The 19,316-nt window shown below is 37.0% G+C and overlaps 1 protein-coding gene across 3 annotated transcripts in view; it reads left to right on the top strand.

Annotated features, from left to right (window-relative positions):
* Positions 1-19,316, top strand: part of ADGRL2 (adhesion G protein-coupled receptor L2) — a 626,947-nt gene that overhangs the window by 241,785 nt on the left and 365,846 nt on the right. The window contains exon 5 of one of the 3 annotated variants that reach the window (XM_067043727.1): positions 13,885-14,029. The exons of the other annotated variants lie outside the window; for them this stretch is intronic. The gene's annotated coding sequence lies outside the window, so the exon portion shown is untranslated. The remainder of the gene's footprint in view (positions 1-13,884; positions 14,030-19,316) is intronic. 3 annotated transcript variants of the gene reach the window in all.

Below are 19,316 nucleotides of genomic sequence, written 5' to 3'. Positions count from 1 at the left end.
TAACTAAATAACTAAAAAAAAAAAAGTGTGCAAAGTCATCAATAATAAGATAAGTCATAGTATTCTTTGGTACCTGAGAACTTGCTATCTGAGGATCTCAAAGTAATATATTGCCTTGCTGTAAAACATTTAAAAAATTTAAAAAGTCAGCCTGCCCAATTTCTTCCTAGTTTTTGTTGCTGGTTGTGATGTTAAGTGAAATAGAAGCCTTCACAAAGAAAATCAAGAATTCTGAAACCTCAGATTTAACCATTAATATGATGACTTAAATAGAAGGCAGATTTTTCTCTAAGAAAAATATAGTAGTGTATCCCACTGTTAACAAAGAAAAGTTGAAGCTATGGCCTTTTTTCCATGTAATATATTTCTAGAAACAGGGATCATTGTCTCTGAACTTTCTTGACCTTAGCCTGTTCCCTTTTGCTAAAGTCATTAAAATGATTAGAACCTCAAGGAGGGTTACAGCATTATGATCTTTTTCTCTTTTTAACTTTCTCTGAACTGAATCAACCAGCTTTAAATCCTGCACACATCCTATTAATCCCACCTAGCTCTTCTGTCTGGATGAGTTTCTTCAACAGATTCCCTGAATATGCATTAAAAAACATAAATCACTGGATTAAACTTGTAGAGAATGATGAAAGCTAAATTCATGTATATACATGTGGTGGGACAAATGGACCCTTTTATTATTTAACCTGAATGAAAGCAATAAATTTGAAACAGATTTAACTGATGATATTGGTAATCCACAACAGATTTCGTAAGTGTTTTTGAATGAACATTGGTTTTGTTCAATAATCCCTTGGATTAAAGAAGGGTTAGATAACTCAAACAATCTGCAAAGAATAGTATTATTTTGCTATTTATCTTTTACTTTTACCAAAAAAATGATATGTATAGTTTTGGCTTTAGCAAATTAGGCCAAAAATTGCATTTGTCATTTCATTTTTTTAAATTTGTGGCTTGTATTGTTTTACTCATGTTTTGGGGTAGCAGCCTGGTCTTTATCCTCTACTGTTTGTATGTAATATTATGCAGTAGTAATGTATTTTGTTTTCAGGTGTGTTAACAATAGCCTCTTCTCTTAATTGCTTGCTGTACTGATCTACCACATTTACTTTAGGTGTTCTAAATTATATAAACTCTAGGACATGGGATAAAAGTTTTTTTTTTTTTAATTCTACTATGTATTCACTTAATTGTCCATAAAAAGGAGGTTTGAAATAATTCTTAGGTGGATACTTGGAGTTAGTTCTCATAATAATTAAAAGCAAATAGTTGTTAACCTTTATTTAGCAAGTACTACATGCCAGGAAGTCTTCATTCATTATCTCATTGAATTCCTCACAACAGTTCTATGAGATCAGAGCAATTATATCCCCATTTTTGCAGATGAGAAAATTAAATAACATAGTTAAGTAATCTCCCCAAGGTCACACATCTAGCAAGTGGTAGATACACGTTTAAACACAAGTTGTATGACATCAGATCCCATGCTCTCATATACCAGATCAATTATTTATTGTTGCATAACAAATAACCCTAAAATTAGTGGCTTAAAACAGTAAACTTTTATAATCTCATAGATTCTGAGGGTCAGGAATTCAAAAGTGACTTAGCCGGGTGGTTCTAGATCCATGTCTCTTAGGAGGTTGTAGTCAGGGTGTCAGCAAGAGCTGCAGTCATCTCAAGGCTTGACTGGGGCCTGAGGGTATGCTTCGAAGATGGCTCACTCACATAAGTGTTGGTGGGATGCCTCAGTTCCTCTTCAACTGTTGACAGATGGCTCAGTTCCTTGATACTTGGACCTCTCCAAAGAGCTGCTTGAGTGTTCTCTTGATATAGTAGCTGCTTCTTTCAAAATAAAACAGAAATCACAATGTCTTTTGTGGCCTAGACTCAGAAGTCACACTGCATAGTTTCTGCAATATCTTATTGATTACACAAGTCAACCCTATTCTGCGTAGGATGGAATTACACAAGGAAGTGAATATCAGGGAACAGACCATCTTGGAGCCTGCCTATGATATCTGCTAAAGTACACTACCGCCCAAGACAAGCTCTATATTCCCAGCATAGAGTGTGTTAACTACAAAACTGAGGCATTCCAGCTTTTCAGGTCTATACTTACAGATATTGAACAAAAGAACAGCACTGAAACTGAATACCTTCTGCTATTGATTTAGATCTTTAATGAAGAGGATATTGTTTGTATTGCATAAGAATTTCCAGAATAATACTCATATCGTATTGGAACAAAATTATATTCAAAAGGGGATGCTGAATGGTTTTTTAGTAATCCATCATTTTTGTCTCACCCAAATTACCATTTTGCTCTAATCCAAATTACTAAAGGTTATCTGTGCTACTTCTATAAAGAGCCAGATAGTAAATATATTTTCAGCTTTTCAGGCCATACAGTCCCTGTTGCAACTGTTCAACTTTGCTGTTGGAGCATGAAAGCAGTCACAGACAATATGTAAGTGAATAGACGTATCTGTCTTACAATAAAACTTTATTTACAGAAACATGTGATAGATCAGATTTGGCCCACAGGGCATAGTTTATCAACCCTTGGTCAAAACCATTCTTTGTGTGGACTTTTGAACAGTTATCATTTTGATTTAAGGTAACTAAAATTACTTTAAATTTTATGTGACAGAATCATATTAAGTGGTTTTGTCCTGGCATATAAAATATTGTTCAACTTTGGGAAAGTTGGCAGCACTGTCAAGATAGAAAAGATGAACCTTGGTAAAAACAGAGCATAATAGATAAGACAAACAATTTACCCATCAAATCATTGCTCTAAAAATATCAAGTCATTCTAGAGTATAAACTGATTTAAGGGGGATGAAATTTTGAGAATTCTTAATTCTGTTAATATCTGTCTGATGAATATTTCATATTTTCAGCAGACCTTGAATTATCTAGACTTTATGCACTTAGGCCAGCATAGAATAGGTTCTCAATAAATATTTGTTGAATGAATTAAACATCTTACCTCTTCTGTATCACACTCTTCTTACCCCCAGGCCTTCACTGCCTTTTCTTGTCTCTTCAATAAGTTTGTCGGAACATATTGTGATATATGAAGTTCACTGTTAGTTTTGCTTTTAAGAAGTCATTCTACAAAAAGTAAAGGGCATGTAAGAAATAGCTACTGGAAGATAATTGAAGATATAAAGACTTAAAAACAAATTTGAAAATTATAGAATAGAATGAACATTGACTTCAAATAGAGCAGAAAACAAGAGCAATGACACATCAGACAACAGAGTAATCGGTGAGGAATTTATTGGCCTCTGACAAAGGTATTAAAGACCAGATCAGTTTAGTCTTTCTTACTTTCATTTCTGTTATTTTTACTTTGAGGCCAAAAATTGTTTTTTTGAGACCCATGTTATAATGTGGCTATATCTATATCTTAAAAAGATATCTACTAAAGTGTTCATTCATTCATTCAAACAAATATTTACTGAGTGCTTACAATGTGCCATGCACTATGCAAGCTCTCAGAGGTACAATGAAAAACAAAGCATGGATCCTGCCCTTAATCTGCTTAGAGGCTGATGGGGAGTACAAAAAAAATAATAAACAGGCATGGTAAAAATGAACAGTGTCATAAGGTATAAGGTTCATATCCAACTTAATAAACTGCACATTAATCAGTTGTAGTAAACTTTAATATTCTGGTCCCAAAGACAATACGTACTGTACATTTCAGCTATTTCTACTTTTCAAAACAAAAGCAACAACAGCAAAATCATAAATACTGATACTGGAATACGCTGCTTTATAACTGTGTTCCAGAAAACGCAAATTATTAATAGTGTTTTAAGGGGAAAAGTTTCATAGCCAAATTTTTTGTAAAATGATAGGTTCAACATAAACAGCTTTCTTTTTTTAATTGCAGGACTTCTCAGTGCCTATAATATAGTAATAAGCATTGCTACTCACCCAGAGGGCAAATATGATTTAGTGTCTTGAAATGTATTTGATGAGGGTATGCTTTTTTTAAGGAAACAGGACATGGATATTTCTCAGAACATATTTTGGGAAACACTACCACATACAATTTTACACTTTTTAATCAAATCATATGAATTACATTATAGGAGAGCTAATTCTTTAAGTGAACTATTAAATAATTTTTGTTAGGCAACAGTGTTTTTGCAAAGCTCTCCAATTTTGCATCTTTCAAATCCAGAATTTGGTTTCTTTGCTCTTTTTAAAATAAACATTTGCTCATGGTCCCATTAAAGACTATCAGGTTTTGTCAATCCTCAGATGATTATGCAGCAGTATTCCAGGGAGTCCAGCTAGGTAAGAGGCATCTGTGGTCTCAGCCTGCAGAGAGCAGCAAAAGGCTGAACGGATTAAGCCAATTGATGGTAGCACTCAATTGGGTCCCCAACTTAAGCACCCCTTTTTCTTTCCATTCCTCCAACATTTTCTCTTTTTATTTCTTCATAACAACTTTTTTTCCTTTCCTACTTGTTTTTTGGGAGTTTTTTTGTTTTGTTTTGTTTTGTTTTTTGCTTCCTCTCCCTTTTACCTGTTCCTACTTCCCTTTCCAATGACTTAGGTCTGTCTATGACCAAAGGTTTAAATTTAACCATACTTGTGACCATCATAACAACAGTATTTCAACAGTATTTTATATAATTCATGTGTGGGAATGGCAAAAGTGAAGTAGACAGCTCATTCACAGTGATGGAAGTGATAAAGAAGCTGTCATCATCAGCACAAACTGACATTTCCTTTCCCAATCTCTCCCTACTGGCTCTTCTGGTAATGGCTCAATCTTGCACAAAGTAGTTTTCTAAGCTAAAACCCCACCATTTTAGTGCATGTGTATGGAAGGGAACTTTTTTTAAGGTAGGATTTGACTTATACAATATTCGTCTCCAAATCAGGCACCTTATATTTGAGCTTTTCAAATTAAAATGTGCCCTCTCAAATACTTATTTTAAAAAACAAAGTACTGTTTGGAGAGGACACATAGCTTTAAAGAAATTCAAACAACATTTTTTTTTTCATTGTTAGAGAAGTCTTCAATTGATGAAAATAGGAGACAAAGTTAATGCAGACAATAATTATTTCTGGGGAGTCTCCCTTCATAATTGCAAGTGTTAGACAATGTTGTAAACAAGCCTTTATTCAGATTACTTTAAAAAGCAATGTAGTAAGTTATTACAAAGTGGAGATCAATCAGATACCTTCAGAATGATTTTTTTTAAGTTATAAGCACTTTTAAAAGAAGCCTTATACAGGCTTAAGTAGGAAAATCATCTAACATGCAGTGAAATCATCTAACATGTAGCTTATAGAAGCGGGATGGGGGGAGGGAGAGGTATGAAAATGAACATGAAAATGGTTTAAGCAAAAGAAGGAAGGGAAATCAGAGATTGGTGACTTACCAAAGGAAGCACCTGCTTTCTGGAGATTAAAATCATGTATTATGTAGCTCTGACTTAATTGCCAAATGGGGTGAAGCCCATTCTGTAATGTAAAAGGGTCCCAAATTATAATTGGGCATCATGGATTAAAATTCAATACCTGAAAATTTCCTCAGAAATGAATAGACAACCAGGACAGACTGCAGAGCCCAATACAATATGCTTCCCACAGCTGACACTGGCAGGTCACTTTATTTGGCACCAAATAAAGTTCCCAAGTGGTCTTTAAGGGCATTCAGCTGCTGAGTGCTTATTTCATTCATCTCTTATTGTGCTGCCAATAGCAGATCCAAAGAAGTAGGATGAATCAGCTCTGCGGATGGAATTTTCTCAGACCAAGTGATGGAGATGCAACTGAACTTGCTTTACCACTTTAGCGGGACCTCTGCTAGCAGCAATACCCTGAATGGTAATGACTCTCATACAGTGTCATTCAACAGGAAATTTGGGGAAAGGTTGGATTAAAAAATGATCACTAGGATACTTCCAAAACAGATAGAATTTTGTGAGAAAAAATATTTTAAATGAAAATCATTATATACTTTTTTCATTACTGTATAACTCAGAAAATTATGAAACAAGGATGTGGTCCCCATTTGCTTGTACCTCCAGACACAAAGTAGAGGCTGACCCTTAAATTCTCTACATTAAAGTTAAAACCACCGTGTTATATTTAGCTCTCCTTAGTTACTTCTTTTTAAGGTACCTAGAGGAATAAAAGTCAATTCATTCAATATCTTTAGTTTTATATGTGCTAATTTCAGAGCCTATACTCAATATCAGAGTGTTTCCTTGTTTCTGTCAATTCTAGTAAAATTTTCTAATTATAAAATAATACTTTGTGTCCTCCCCCATGCTGGCTTAAGAACTGCAGGAGCTAGAGCAATTCTAAAGAGGTCACGAACCTGTCTGATGAACTACAGATGAATGTAAAATATTCTTCCAAGCTTAACAGGCTTTATTAATGTGCAGTTCCAGTACACATTTTTTATTTAAATTCAAGGAAAGGTTAAAAGGCAGTAGTTTTTATTGTTTTGGCTTTGGTTTAGGACAAATTCTGCATGTATCTACAACAGAAAGTCTTCTAATTATTTCATATAAATCACTGTTAGCAGCAGTATCTAATAGTGCTACTATCACTGAATAGTGAGGAGTCTTACATTTCCATTAGAATTAGAATGAAGGGCTAATTGTTTTAGTTAAATCTAAATTTGATCTAAACGGAAAGCATATTTGGCATTCAGTATAGAAAGCTGGGGCTGTTATAAAAACACTGCTTGTGAATGCAGAGACTACAAAAATATATACAGATTTTTCGGTTTTCCATTTTTAGGAGAACTTGGTATAGTTACAGTGGGATTATTAACATAAGTAGAGTAATATAATGTGATTAATGTAAGATGTTCCATTCTCCTGTTTATGGCCAAATTGTGCCGTATAAAACGAATTAACTTGCCCAAAAAATTTGTACGAGTATCTAAATACTTCTCTAAATTGAATTTCTTTTAACTTCTTGTTATGGAAAATTCTGAATTTACACTAAATAAAAAACAGTATAACAAACCCCCATGTACCCACTATCCAAATTCAATGATTATCAACCCATTATCTATCCTGCTTCATCTATACCTGAAGCCCTTCCCTCATCACACTTTTCCTCGTGGGCAGACTAAATGTAGAAGACAAATAGTGTGAAATTTTATTTGTATTTATTTATTTTTAACATCTTTATTTTAGTATAATTGCTTTACAATTGTGTGTTAGTTTCTGCTTTATAACAAAGTGAATCAGATATACATATACATATATCCCCATATCCCCTTCCTCTTGCCTCTCCCTCCCACCCTCCCTATTCCACCCCTCTAGGTGGTCACAAAGCACTGAGCTGATCTCCCTGTGCTATATGGCTGCTTCCCACTAGCTATCTGATTTAAATTTGGTAGTGTATATATGTCCATGCCACTCTCTTACTTTGTCCCAGCTTACGCTTCCACCTCCCCATATCCTCAAGTCCATTCTCTAGTAGGTCTGTGTCTTTATTCCCGTCTTGCCCCTTAGTTCTTCATGACCATTTTTTTCCCCTTAGATTCCATATATATATATATATATATATGTGTTAGCATACAGTATTTGTTTTTCTCTTTCTGACTTACTTCACTTTGTATGACAGTCTCTACGTCCATCCACCTCACTACAAATAACTCAGTTTTGTTCCTTTTTATGCCTGAGTAATATTCCATTGTATATATGTGCCACATCTTCTTTACCCATTCATCTGTTGATGGATACTTAGGTTGCTTCCATGTCCTGGCTATTGTAAATAGAACTGCAATGAACATGTTGTTACATGACTCTTTTTGAATTATGGTTTTCTCAGGGTATATGCCCAGTAGTGGGATTGCTGGGTAGTATGGTAGTTCTATTTTTAGTTTTTTAAGGAACCTCCATAGTGTTCTCCGTAGTGGCTGTATCAATTTACATTCCCACCAACAGTGCAACAGGGTTCCCTTTTCTCCACACCCTCTCAAGCATTTATTGTTTGTAGACTTTTGATGATGGTCATTCTGACCAGTGTGTGGTGATGCCTCATTGTGGTTCTGATTTGCATTTCTCTAATGATTAGTGATGTTGAGCATCCTTTCATGTGTTTGTTGGCAATCTGTATACTTCTTTGGAGAAATGTCTATTCAGGTCTTCCACCCATTTTTGGATTGGGTGTTTTTTTTTTTTAATATTGAGCTGCATGAGCTATTTATATATTTTGGAGATTAATCCTTTGTCCATTGATTCATTTGCAAATATTTTCTCCCATTCTGAAGGTTGTCTTTTTGTCTTGTTTATGGTTTCCTTTGCTATGCAAAAGCTTTTAAGTTTCATTAGGTCCCATTTGTTTATTTTTGGTTTTATTTCCACTTGTCTAGGAGGTGGGTCAAAAAGAAGCTTGCTGTGATTTATGTCATACAGTGTTCTACCTATCATCTCCTCTAAGAGTTTGATAGTGTCTGGCGTTACATTTAGGGCTTTAATCCATTTTGAGTTTATTTTTGTGTGTGGTGTGAGGGAGTGTTCTAATTTCATTCTTGCACATTTAGCTGTCCAGTTTTCTCAGCCCCACTTATTGAAGAGGCTGTCTTTTCTCCACTGTATATTCTTGCCTCCTTTATCAAAGATAAGGTGACCATATGTGCATGGGTTTATCTCTGGGCTTTCTACCCTGTTCCATTGATCTATATTTCTGTTTTTGTGCCAGTACCATACTGTCTTGATTACTGTAGCTTTGTATTATTGTCTGAAGTCAGGGTGCCTGATTCCTCCAGCTCCATTTTTCGTTCTCAAGATTGCTTTGGCTATTCGGGGTCTTTTGTGTTTCCATACAAATTGTGAAATTTTTTGTTCTAGTTCTGTGAAAAATGCCGGTGGTAGTTTGATAGGGATTGTATTGAATCTGTAGATTGCTTTGGGTAGTACAGACACTTTCACAATGTTGATTCTTCCAATCCAAGAACATGCTATATCTCTCCATCTATTTGTGTCATCTTTACTTTCTTTCATCAGTGTCTTATAATTTTCTGCATACAGGTCTTTTGTCTTCTTAGGTAGGTTTATTCCTAGGTATTTTATTCTTTTTGTTGCAATGGTAAATGGGAATTTTCTTTATTTCTCTTTCAGATTTTTCATCATTAATGTATAGGAATGCAAGAGATTTCTATGCATTAATTTTGTATCCTGCTACTTTACCAAATTCATTGATTATCTCTAGGAGTTTTCTGGCAGCTTCCTTAGGATTTTCTATGTATAGTATCATGTCATGTGCAAACAGTGACAGCTTTACTTCTTCCTTTCTGATTTGGATTCCTTTTATTTCTTTTACTTCTCTGATTGCTGTGGCTAAAACTTCCAAAACTATGTTGAATAAGAGTGGTGAGAGAGGGCAACCTTTTCTTGTTCCTGATCTTAGTGGAAATGGTTTCAGTTTTTCACCATTGACAACGATGTTGGCTTTGGGTTTGTCATATATGGCCTTTATTATGTTGAGGAAAGTTCCCTCTATGCCTACTTTCTGCAGGTTTTTTATCAGAAATGGGTGGTGAATTTTGTCAAAAGCTTTCTCTGCATCTATTGAGATGATCATATGTTTTTTCTCCTTCAGTTGGTTAATATGGTGTATCACATTGATTGATTTGCATATATTGAAGATTCCTTGCAATCCTGGGATAAACCCCACTTGATCATGGTGTATGATCCTTTAAATGTGCTGTTGGACTCTGTTTGCTAGTATTTTGTTGAGGATTTTTGCATCTATTTTCATCAGTGATATTGGCCTGTAGTTTTCTTTCTTTGTGACAACTTTGTCTGGTTTTGGTATCAGGGTGATGGTGGCTTCATAGAATGAGTTTGGGAGTGTTCCTCCCTCTGCTATATTTTAGAAGAGTTTGAGAAGGATAGGTATTAGCTCTTCTCTAAATGTTTGATAGAATTCACCTGTGAAGCCATCTGGTCCTGGGCTTTTGTATCTTGGAAGATTTTAAATTACAGTTTCAGTTTCAGTGCTTGTGATTGGTCTGTTCATATTTTCTTTTTCTTCCTGGTTCAGTCTCAGAAGGTTGTGCATTTCTAATAATTTGTCCATTTCTTCCAGGTTGTCCATTTTATTGACATAGTTGATTGTAGTAATCTCTCATGATCCTTTGTATTTCTCCAGTGTCAGTTGTAACTTCTCCTTTTTCATTTCTAATTCTATTGATTTGAGTCTTCTCCCTTTTTTTCTTGATGAGTCTGGCTAATGGTTTATCAATTTTGTTTATCTCCTCAAAGAACCAGCTTTTAGTTTTATTGATCTTTGCTATCGTTTCCTTCATTTCTTTTTCATTTATTTCTGATCTGATCTTTATGATTTCTTTCCTTTTGCTAACTGCGTTTTTTTTTTTTTTTTCTTCTTTCTCTAATTGCTTTAGGTGTAAGTTTAGGTTGTTTGTTTCAGATGTTTCTTGTTTCTTAAGGTAGAATTTTATTGCTATAAACTTCCCTCTTAGAACTGCTTTTGCTGCATCCCATAGGTTTTGGGTTGTTGTGTTTTCATTGTCATTTGCTTCTAGGTATTTTTTATTTCCTCTTTGGTTTCTTCAGTGATCTCTTGGTTATTAAGTAGTGTATTGTTTAGGCTCCATGTGTTTGTATTTTTTACAGATTTTTTCCTGTAGTTGATATCTAGTCTCATAACGTTGTGGTCGGAAAAGATACGTGATACGATTTCAAGTTTCTTAAATTTACCAAGGCTTGATTTGTGACCCAAGATATGATCTGTCCTGGAGAATGTTCCAGGAGCACTTGAGAAGAATGTGTAGTCTGTTGGTTTTGGATGGAATGTCCTAAAAATATCAATTAAGTCCATCTTGTTTAATGTATCATTTAAAGCTTGTGTTTCCTTATTTATTTTCATTTTGGATGATCTGTCCATTGGTGAAAGTGGGGTATTATAGTCCCCTACTATGATTGTGTTACTGTCAATTTTCCCTTTTATGGCTGTTAGTATTTGCCTTATGTATTGAGGTGCTCCTATGTTGGGTGCATAAACATTTACAATTGTTATATCTTCTTCTTGGACTGATCCCTTGATCATTTTGTAGTGTCCTTCTTTATCTCTTGTAATAGTCTTTGTTTTAAAGTCTATTTTGTCTGCTATGAGAATTGCTACTCCAGCTTTCTTTTGATTTCCATTTGCATGGAATATCTTTTTCCATCCCCTCGCTTTCAGTCTGTATATGTCCCTAGGTCTGAAGTGGGTCTCTTGTAGACAGCATATATATGGGTCTTGTTTTTGTATCCATTCAGCCAGTCCATGTGTTTTGGTTGGAGCATTTAATCCATTTACATTTAAGGTAATTATCAATATGTGTGTTCTATTACCATTTTCTTAATTGTTTGGGGTTTGTTATTGTAGGTTTTTTCCTTCTCTTGTGTTTCCTGCCTAGAGAAGTTCCTTTAGCATTTGTTGTAAAGCTGGTTTGGTGGTGCTGAATTCTCTTAGCTTTTGCTTGTCTGTAAAGGTTTTAATTTCTCCATCAAATATGAATGAGATTCTTGCTGGGTAGAATAATCTTGGTTGTAGGTTTTTCTCCTTCATCACTTTAAATATGTCCTGCCACTCCCTTCTAGCTTGCAGAATTTCTGCTGAAAGATCAGCTGTTGACCTTATGGGGATTCCCTTGTGTGTTATTTGTTGTTTTTCCCTTGCTGCTTTTAATATTTTTTCTTTGTATTTCATTTTTGATATTTTGATTAATATGTGTCTTGGTGTGTTTCTCCTTGGATTTATCCTGTATGGGACTCTCTGTGCTTCCTGGACTTGATTATCTATTTCCTTTCCCATATTAGGGAAGTTTTCAACTATAATCTCTTCAAATATTTTCTCAGTCCCTTTCTTTTTCTCTTCTTCTTCTGGGACCCCTATAATTCGAGTGTTGGTACGTTTAATGCTGTCCAAGAGGTCTCTGAGACTGTCCTAAATTCTTTTCATTCTTTTATCTTTATTCTGCTCTGCAGTAGTTATTTCCACTATTTTATCTTCCAGGTCACTTATCCGTTCTTCTGCCTCAGTTATTCTGCTGTTGATCCCTTCTAGAGAATTTTTAATTTCATTTATTGTGTTGTTCATCACTGTTTGTTTGCTCTTTAGTTCTTCTAGGTCCTTGTTACATGTTTCTTGTATTTTATCCATTCTATTTCCAAGATTTTGGATCATCTTTACTATCATTATTCTGAATTTTTTTTCAGGTAGACTGCCTATTTCCTCTTCATTTGTTAGGCCTGGTGGGTTTTTGCCTTTCTCCTTCATCTGCTGTGTGTTTCTCTGTCTTCTCATTTTGCTTAACTTACTGAGTTTGGGGTCTCCTTTTCACAGGCTACAGGTTGTTCCCGTTGTTTTTGGTGTCTGTCCCCAGTGGCTAAGGTTGGTTCAGTGGGTTGTGTAGGCTTCCTGGTGGAGGGGACTAGTGCCTGTGTTCTGGTGGATGAGGCTGGATCTTGTCTTTCTGGAGGGCAGGTCCACGTCTGGTGATGTGTTTTGGGGTGTCTGTGGCCTTATTATGATTTTAGGCACCTTCTCTGCCAATGCATGGCGTTGTGTTCCTGTCTTGCTAGTTGTTTGGCATAGGGTGTCCAGCACTGTAGCTTGCTGGTCGTTGAGTGGAGCTGGGTTTTTGTGTTGAGATGGAGATCTCTGGGAGATTTTCACCATTTGATATTATGTGGAGCTGGGAGGTCTCTTGTGGACCAGTGTCCTGAGCTTGGCTCTCCCACATCAGAGGCACAGCCCTGACATCTGGCTGGAGCACCAAGAGCCTGTCATCCACACGGGAAAGAAAGAAAGAAAGAGAGAGGGAGAAAGGAAGAAAGAAAGAAAGAGAGAGAGAGAGAGAGAGAAAGGAAGAAAGGAAGAAAGAAAGAGAAAGAAAGGAAGAAAGAAAGGAAGGAAGGAAGAAGAAAAAATTAAATTAAATTAAATTAAAAAGTTATTAAAATGAAAAATAATTATTAAAAAATATTTTTAAGTAATTAAAAAAAAAGAAAGAAGAGAGCAACTAAACCAAAAAAACAAATCCACTGATAACAAGTGCTAAAAACTATACTAAAATAAAAAAAACTACGGACAGACAGAACCCTAGGACAAATGGTAAAAGCAAAGCTATAAGGACAAAATCACGCACAGAAGCATACACATATACACTCACAAAAAGAGAAATATATATATATATATATATATATATATATATATATATCATTGCCCCCAAAGTCCACCTCTTCGATTTGGGATGATTCATTGTCTATTCAGGTATTCCACAGATGCAAGGTACATCCAGTTGATTGTGGAGCCTTAATCCATTGCTCCTGAGGCTGCTGGGAGAGATTTCCCTTTCTCTTCTTTGTTGGCTCAGCTCCTGGGATTCAGCTTTGGATTAGCCCCCTCCTCTGCGTGTAGGTCGCCTGAGGCCGTCTGTTCTTCGTTCAGACAGGACTAGGTTAAAGGAGCCGCTGATTCGGGGGCTCTGGCTCACTCAGGCCCGGGGGAAGGACGGGTATTGATGCGGGGCGAGCCTGCCAGAGGCCGGCGTGACATTGCAGAAGCCTGAGGCGCGCCGTGGGTTCTCCCGGGGAAGTTGTCCCTGGATCACAGGACTCTGGCAGTGACGGGCTACACAGGCTCCCAGGAGGGGAGGTGTGGATAGTGACCTGTGCTCGCACACAGGCTTCTTGGTGGCGGCAGCAGCAGCCTTAGCATCTCATGCCCGTCTTTGGGGTCCACGCTGATAGCCGCGGCTCGCGCCCGTCTCTGGAGCTCCTTTAAGCAGTGCTCTTAAACCCCTCTCCTCGCGCACCAGGAAACAAAGCAGCAAGAAAAAGTCTCTTGTCTCTTTGGCAGCTCCAGACTTTCTCCCGGACTCCCTCCCGGCTAGCCGTGGTGCACTAACCCCTTCAGGCTGTGTTCGTGCCGCCAACCCCAGTCCTCTCCCTGGGATCTGACCGAAGCCCGAGCCTCAGCCGCCAGGCCCCGCCCGCCGCGGCAGGTGAGCAGACAAGCCTCTTGGGCTGGTGAGTGCTGGTCGGCACCGATCCTCTGTGTGGGAATCTCTCCGCTTTGCCCTCCGCACCCTGTTACTGCACTCTCCTCCGTAGCTCTGAAGCTTCCCCCTCCACCACCACCCCCCACCGTCTCCGCCCTCGAAGGGGCTTCCTAATGTGTGGGAACCTTTCCTCCTTCACAGCTCCCTCCCACTGGTGCAGGTCCCGTCCCTATTCTTTTGTCGCTGTTTTTTCTTTTCCTTTTTCCCTACCCAGGTATGTGGGGGAGTTTCTTGCCTTTGGGAAGTCTGAGGTCTTCTGCCAGCATTCAGTAGGTGTTCTGTAGGAGCTGTTCCACATGTAGATGTATTTCTCATGTATTTGTGGGGAGGAAGGTGATCTCCACGTCTTACTCTTCCGCCATCTTGAAGCTCCTCCAGTATGAGATTTTGTAATTGAAAGCATTTATGTTTATTTATTTATTTATTTATTTTTGGCTGCATTGCAGAGCACAGGCTCTAGGTGCACGGGCTGAAGTCATGGCTCACGGGCTCTAGAGCGCAGGCTCAGTAGTTGTGGCGCATGGGCTTAGCTGCTCCATGGCATGTGGGCTCTTCCCGGACCAGGGCTCAAACCCATGTTCCCTGCATTAGCAGGCGGATTCTTAACCACTGAGCCACCAGGGAAGTCCCAAAAGAATTTATTTTTAAAGCTAATGCCTTTTCAAGGTCAAGCATTTTACTTAGGAGGCATTTTTTCCCTCTTTATTCAGGAAAAGAGTGGTATACTATACCCACAACATGAAATGATGGATGAGGTGGATATTTAGTAAAATCATACTTAACACCCTAGAAATTCAGTGATATGGGTTTTCATTTTCTACAAATTTTCTAGGTAAGCGATACAGTGCTCTCTTTCGCCAGTGTAATCTCTAGTCTTCCAAATCTATCATTGTTCTAAAGTTCTCAGCCTTTCTTTCTCTCTTTCTCTTATTTATTTTTGCCTGTCTATAGATCATAGGTAATAATAGTTCCCACATTATAGCTTGTAACATTTTAATGACAGCCTCCAAGGACAGGTGTCAGTTAAATGAAACATATAATTAAAATTTGTGCTATTCTAAAATTGGGTTACTTGGCAATACGCCAATCAGAGACTAACCCCACTCAGATGATAGGCATGTAGTACTCATCCGGTTACAGATGTACAGAAGATTCAGTTGAGGCCGTTCTTTGCCGGGTGCCAAAAATATGATGGAATGCTCATTATGACACACCCCCATTTCAAGTGTTTCTACTTGGCACCTGAATTAATGTTCTACACCTTGGGACTTTGGCAACTAGAGTTTTTGTTCTTAACGATTTGGGTGAAGGCAATATATGTTCTACCAAGGAATTAATTTAGGTATATACATATAAGTATATGTATACATATGCAATTATCATTCCTTTGTAATAAGTATGATACTATAAAGTTCTTTAACCTCCAGTACTTCCTCACTAAGAAATAGGAAGGCATGATCTCAGTCTCAGTCCCAGTCTTGGACATACACATCATCTTGTTGGATCCCATGCTTTTCCTTTCTGCCATGGTTATTATTTCTCTACAAGGAATGTCTGTTGAAATATCCTAGCATGCAAAAGCTCCTAAGACTCACTTGGCATTTACTCAAGAGAAAGCTCTCTGACTTTTTTATTGACCTTGTTAATTCTACTCTTGTAAGTCCAACTTTTCATTGATTTCTATATCTTCCGATTTGCAATTTCTGTTCTGCACCCCTCTACCAAGGGAGAGACACATAATCTCTGTTGAGTTGGAAAAGTCATGATGTTTTCATCTGTAGTCCTTAGCTATTAGCACCCTGAATGAATTCAGGGCGCCACAAACCACTAGTGCCAGGCTCTAGTTCTCTTGGCCCACAAACCACTGAAATGCAGTCCCTTCTAGGACTCCCAGGTCTTCAAATCTGGATGTTCCACGTGGTCCTCTAATAAGGGTCTCCTTAGCCCATACAGTGTCTCCCATACAATATTACTTTATTGGCAAGTCTTTTCTATGTTCTCGCCGGGCTCCTTGGGGATACACTGGCTGAGTCTTGAGTCTCAGTGATGCCTCTGGCCTGCATTAACTCTTAAGCCTGGGCCTCTGGGAATCATCAGTCAGACTAAGACAACTTCACTTCCCCAGCCAGTTGTCACTTGCAAGATTATCCTGTTAGGAAATTAGCCTGTTCTCTATGCTCATTCACCCAGTTTCCTGTTTCAAATCTTTCCCTTCTCACATAGTTTCAAAGCACAGGGGAAAAAAAATTCACGTTGCTACTATTCAACCAAAAACACCTTTATTTTTAAATTATTTTTAAATTATTTAGATATTCAATCTTTCCTGCCTCACTGTGTGTGGGTTTCACTCTAACAAATGCACTAGAGAAAGATTTGAATGTATGTTTGCTTTGATTTTCTTTTGAATAAATCCGGATAAAAAAAATCAGTAAGAAAAGGCACAAACCATTAGGAAAGCATTCAGGGTAGATTAATTGCTTATCAAGTTTTCATTCTCTCTTCAAAACATATTGAATCACTTGTTTCACATGAATTCCAAAGGCTGGCACCAGCTTTCACTCTAGGAAATAAATGACACAGGGTATTATATTTTAAGGAAGGACCATTAAAACCTTGAAATTGCACAGTGACTTAAAAAACAAGTTATTTAGCATGGATAGCTTCGTAATGGTTATACCATGGGGAAATTCATTGTTAAATGACTCTCCCACTCTAACTTCACATATAATGCTTGGCAGGAACAGGAAGGAGAAGCAACACCAGCACCTGGGCACACAAGGTGTAATGTACATGATGTAGGAACATTAGGGGTCTACTTGCCAAGTGGATTGGAAAGAATGTACAAAATCTTCTTAGGAATCTTGTGCCCGTTGACCCACAGCTGGTGATTAGAAACCACTTTTGCCTGTGCTAACAAGGCTAGTTCACTGCTGTTGTCATAATTCCAAACTTATACATTCTATTATAGAAGTTGCTCTTATCTATATGTTAATATGTTTGCAAAAAACAACAGAAAGTAGCTGTAATATTGTTAATGAAACTATTCTAATATAAATGATTTGGGAGTTATGTTAAGTGGCATTTGAATCTAATTTATCACCTTTCTAACCTTTTCTTTTACACCTTCATTAGAACATCTAGGAAGGTAATGAAACCTAGCTATCAGGTTAGAGGCAGAACATAGCAAGTTCTAAAATAACAAGAATGATAACATAAAGAATTCTTTTAAGCAAAATTACAAACCAACAACAACAATAAACAAAAAAGCAAACCCCACCTGTTTTTGTGATGAAAACCAAACAGCATTTGAGTCTATAAAGAAGCAATATTGCTTAATTAACCAAAGTGATACAGTTCATTATTTTTCTATCACATGTTTATGTAGCTTTTCCCCCTGAAGCGCACACATAATTTGGGTTTTCTAAAAATATGATTTACATTTGGCACTTGAGGAGAGATGTTTTACAAAACCATAAAGTGTTCCTCCTTGTAAAAACAATGTCCTTTCTTGTTAATGCCATGGCTGCTTTTCCCTAAGCCCTCATTCCCTGCTCAAGATAGTGTAGCCACTAATGAGGAAAACACGGCAAATACCTCAGCTGAATGTTTTCTTTTGTTTATCTTCAGGGAGTTCATCCTGCAATGGGAAGAATCCCTTAGGATCAATGAGTCTAAAAGTGCTCAAGTTCTGCCGAGAGGAAAGTTATAAAGCTTTGTGTACCGATGGTTTAAATTAATCTAAAGCAACGCAAAAGGAACTCTATCATCTCAAAGAACATCAACCACACTGCTTCCATTGTCTTCATTTATAAAATGCATTCCATTTACATGGGTCCCATTTCCAGTTATAGGGTCACTGGTTGGCAATAGTAGAAGGTGAGCATTTAAATGACAAACTCTGATACAGGCACTTGCCACTTATTAAAGGTATATGATGTTTTTCAGCCTACTTGGGGTTTTCAGAGTACTTCCAGTTACTAGCAATCAGTTTTTGAAAAGACTCTGTGTCCAATAATAATGAGCACTGTCAGATGGATTTTTTTTAAAGATGGCATTAATTCAGAATATACATTAATATAATACATTTAATGGTAAAAAATACAAATACATTTTTTACTATTAAATACAAAATACAAAAAATACCCATACACTTTGGTTTCATATATGAAATATAAATAGCATATGAACTCGCCCTTGTGTCCTCAGAGAGAGCTGCAACTTTTTTCTTTCTGAAGGGTGTTCAAAATATGATATTTTAAACATAATAGTCCATAAATAAAATATAGTGCTTGCCAAAATTATGTTTTCACCCATTTATGTGTGGCCTTTAGATGCTGTTCTGAACTCTGATTTTCTCCTAAGATACAATTTAAGAGCTTTAAAAAAATGTCTTTTAAGAAATTCCTATGAAATATAGAGGGTATTTTTTTTTTGTTGTAATTTGTGTTTCTATATGGCCAAATTGATCTGTTGTTATAAATACTGTATGTAAAATTACCAGATTGCCTGGCGTTCCATTTTTACAGGGGATACTGCATCATTAAGCATTGAAAGAATATAATATAACCATTCAAACTGCTTAAAATATTTTGTAACCATAAATTATTATCCAAAAATATTTTTCAAGTAGATAAAAAGAGTTGTCAATTCTGCATAGTGAATGCCTCATAAGGGGCTCGTTTGTGGTTGAAAACTGAATAAAAGCAGTAAATTAAGACCAGACTTAACCATAGAGAAGCTGTAATCCACTGCAGATTTCCTTGGTGAATGAAGTATTGTTATGTGGATTTATCCTCCTTGCTTGTACAGTTAACCAGTCACATCTGTGGCCAAAGTGTTGTCTGTGCTCACAGACAACGTGGGTTCACTAACCCCAAGGAGGTAAGCCCATGCTGGTTTACATTGTATTGATAAGTGCAAAGTAAACTTCACAAATGTTTCATGGGGGCTGCCTGTAAAAGGGCAGAAAGGATATTGAAACTGAACTATTGTTAAAGACAGAAATGGGTATCACAAGATGAGCGGGTACTTGAGCAACTGCAAGTGACGCTAGGTGTTCAGTTTTCTAATAGGCACTATGTCAGCAGAGAGGGTTGTGATGAAGCCAAGTGAAAGATGGGTGTGAAAAAAGGACAGGAGCATCTGGGGTTTTTGAATGCAGTCAGATATGAGAACAGGCAGAAATATGGTATATATTAAAGGAGCATCACTCATCATAAATATTCAATTT

The sequence above is a fragment of the Kogia breviceps genome, chromosome 1, assembly GCF_026419965.1.
Source record: "Kogia breviceps isolate mKogBre1 chromosome 1, mKogBre1 haplotype 1, whole genome shotgun sequence".
Lineage (NCBI taxonomy): Eukaryota > Metazoa > Chordata > Mammalia > Artiodactyla > Physeteridae > Kogia > Kogia breviceps.
The sequence above is the reverse complement of the archived record's forward strand: the minus strand, read 5'-3'. Positions and strand labels throughout refer to the sequence as shown.